Raw genomic sequence first — 3,221 nt, 5'->3', positions numbered from 1 at the left:
CATAGCTACATAGGAAGACTCATCATCCTCAATTCAAATCTAATCTCAGATACTTAGAAGCTGTGTTACCCTGGGCAAGTCACTTAACCCTGTTTGCCTTAATTCCCTCATCTGTCAAATGATCTGGAGAAGGACATGGCAGACCACTCTAGTATCTTAGTCAAGAAAACCATAAATGGGTCCTGAAGAATCAGTCACAATTGAAATGACTTAACAAAACCCAGCTAACTCTGCCTATGATGTATTCTCTTCTCCTATCCCAATAATGAGTTTTTCTTCAGTGGGGGTAAGGGTGAGGGGAGGATAGAGCACAATCTTCCTTTTTATAAAGGACAAAGGACACAGGAAGTTGAATACAAGTTCCTTCAACTTCTACTTGGTGTCCCTGCTGTTTTTGTTTCTTGATACACAATGGGAGAGGCTCCTCTGCCACAATTCAGAAAGTCTGGAAACATGGGAGCTGAAAATAGACTTTTCTGGTAAACAATCAGGCCTGGGAAAGAAGCCACAAGTAATCTTCTGCCTTATCTACTCAAGTAAAGCTTCTTTTCCCCTAAAGTCATCTGGCCCTCCAGCCTGAAGGCAACAATAATGATGGAGAACCTTCTATACATTGGCTACCTTAGCCAAAAAAAGAATGTTTATGCAAGTTCTCTGGGCTAGGTGAATACATTATTCCTTGAGTCTGAAAATGACTGAACTTTTTTCTTATGTAGTCTAGATATAGACAAAGGATCTAATCCTTTTAGAATTATGAGTCATAACTAAGATAGAGCAAATGGGACTAGGTCCCAGGGTGCCAAATTTAGAAGACACTGAATTACTTAGAGTTCTTTTATAATAAAAATCAAAGGTAAAGCATGAAAAAAAAATGAAAACAGGAAGCTATACATGGTCAGTTTCCCCTTCCCTTATGGGGCCCCTGGCATCCTGACTTGAAGAATTGGTTTTGGGGTACATTTCATGCTATTTTCTCAGGATATCATTTGTGAGGTGCCCCTTGAAAATGTTGCTAAGTGTGGTTCTCAGAATAATCTGTTCTACTTAATACAGTGCTTCATATACTAAAAGTGCTTAATAAGGACAGAATGCTAGGCTTGGAATCAAGAAGACTTAACTTCAAACCTGGTCTCAGACACTTACTAGCTGTATGATTGAGGCAAGACCTCTGTTTGCTTCAGTTTTCCTATCTATAAAGTGGGAATGATAATAGAGCCCACCTCATAAAGTTGTGTAAGAATCAAATGAAATTCTATTTGTAAAGCACTTAGCACAGATTAAAATGGGGTAACAAAAGTACCTATCCCATAGAATGGTTGTTAGGATTATATGTTTCTCTTTCTCCATTTATCCAATATACAAAATTATAGGCTATATAATATTAACACCAAGAATTGGGAGAATACCTATTGATCAGTGAATCTACAGGCATGGACACGCCCCTGAGGGTAAGCACGTGGTCTTGCATATCTTTGGACCCTCCCTAGTGCCTAGGACAGAGCTGAGAACTGGTGATTTTGTCCCTGTGGAATTCCATCCACCAAAGTGCTACAATGCTGTTGTCCCCTTCAAGAGTTGCCTGAGGCTGAGAAGAGTTCGCCGGCTTTGTCAGGGTCACAGCTAGGGATGTCAGGATCTGAGCCCGGGTGCACCCGACTCAGAGGCAGCGCAGCACAATGGGCAGGGACTGGCCTTGGAGTCGGGAAGCCCGGGCGCTGACTTGCACCCCCAGGCACAGACTGCCCACGCCCCAGCGGGGTTCTAACGTGTGGGACTCCGCCAGTCTGAGCAAAGCGGGGAAGTTCCCACGCGGAGCGTCCCCTACACAGGCAAAATCCCAAGTCTGGTCCCAACCCTTCGGGCACATCCACACAGACTCGCGTTCTCACACCACGGACACGTACACGCCCCGTTCACACTCACGCACCCACACGCCTCCCCACATGCACACGCACCACTTACACACAAATGCCCACCCTCACCCAGGTACGCAGATATACAGCACAGAAATGCAATGGGCTGAGGTTTGAGTTGATGCACTGAGGTCCCAAGTCCATGAGGCTAAATAGTAATTGGACTATACTCTATTAATATACATGATTGGATAAAGAATGGCCCCCGCCCATTCTCTGTGCAAGTCCTGATGTGTTGTATAGGAAATGACGATTTTGGTGGGTGGAGGCAGAGAGAGACAGGAAGAGAAGCTGGGGGAGATTGGGCCTGGGTTTTATACTCCTAGCTGCTGGTTATGTGGCTGCTGGTCGAGCTAGCTTCTTGACTCAGCTGCACACATTGCTATCGCCGATTCTCTTCCACCTCTGATCCTTCTTCACTGAGAATAAAGACTGACCATTTTCCCCTAACCTGAATTCCTGACTCCGGCTGATTTAAAAATACACGGTCTTCACACAGAAACACACTGCGTATATGTGCCCAACAAAGTACTCACAAACACATGCATGTACTGTCCATATACACTCCTGTGAAACATACCACACACGCACACACACATGTATACATTATATATACATATATACATTCATACCACACATGCACAAATATAATACATATACTCACAAACACCCACATGTCACCCCCCCCACATAAATACACATGATAAACACATACACACACACTTATACCTCCCACCCCAATTCAACATCACACACAATTCCACTTGACCTTTCATGTTACATAGAGAGAACGCATCCTTAGTCCACTGAAAGAATGAACAATATTGTATCATCCCAACCAATACGGGAATCTTTTTAGGGTACACTTAGACAGATGGTTATTCGGCTTCTATTTAAATACCTGCCTCCATTAATGGGATGCTCACAGTGTACGGCTTGCCAGATCTAGAGTCAGGAAGACCTTAATTCAAGTTCAGCCTCAGATACTTATAAACTCATTGAATCTGGGCCAAACACTTAACTTCTTTTGGCCTCCTCAGTTTCCTCATTTGTAAAATGGGGATAATAATAACACCTACTTCCCTGGATTGTTGTGAGGATACAGGAAGATAACATTTGACAAATGCTTTGCAAACCTTAAATGCTACATAAATGCTAGTTATTATCATGACTGTTATTGTTCAATTGTATTTGATTCTTCATGACCCCATTTGGAGTTTTCTTTGCAAAGATAATAGAGTGGTTTGGCATTTCTTTCTCAAGCAGATCATTTTACAGATGAGGAAACTGAGGCAAACAGTTCCTTGA

This window comes from Sarcophilus harrisii, chromosome 5, assembly GCF_902635505.1.
Source record: "Sarcophilus harrisii chromosome 5, mSarHar1.11, whole genome shotgun sequence".
In the NCBI taxonomy this organism is placed as follows: domain Eukaryota; kingdom Metazoa; phylum Chordata; class Mammalia; order Dasyuromorphia; family Dasyuridae; genus Sarcophilus; species Sarcophilus harrisii.
The sequence above is the reverse complement of the archived record's forward strand: the minus strand, read 5'-3'. Positions refer to the sequence as shown.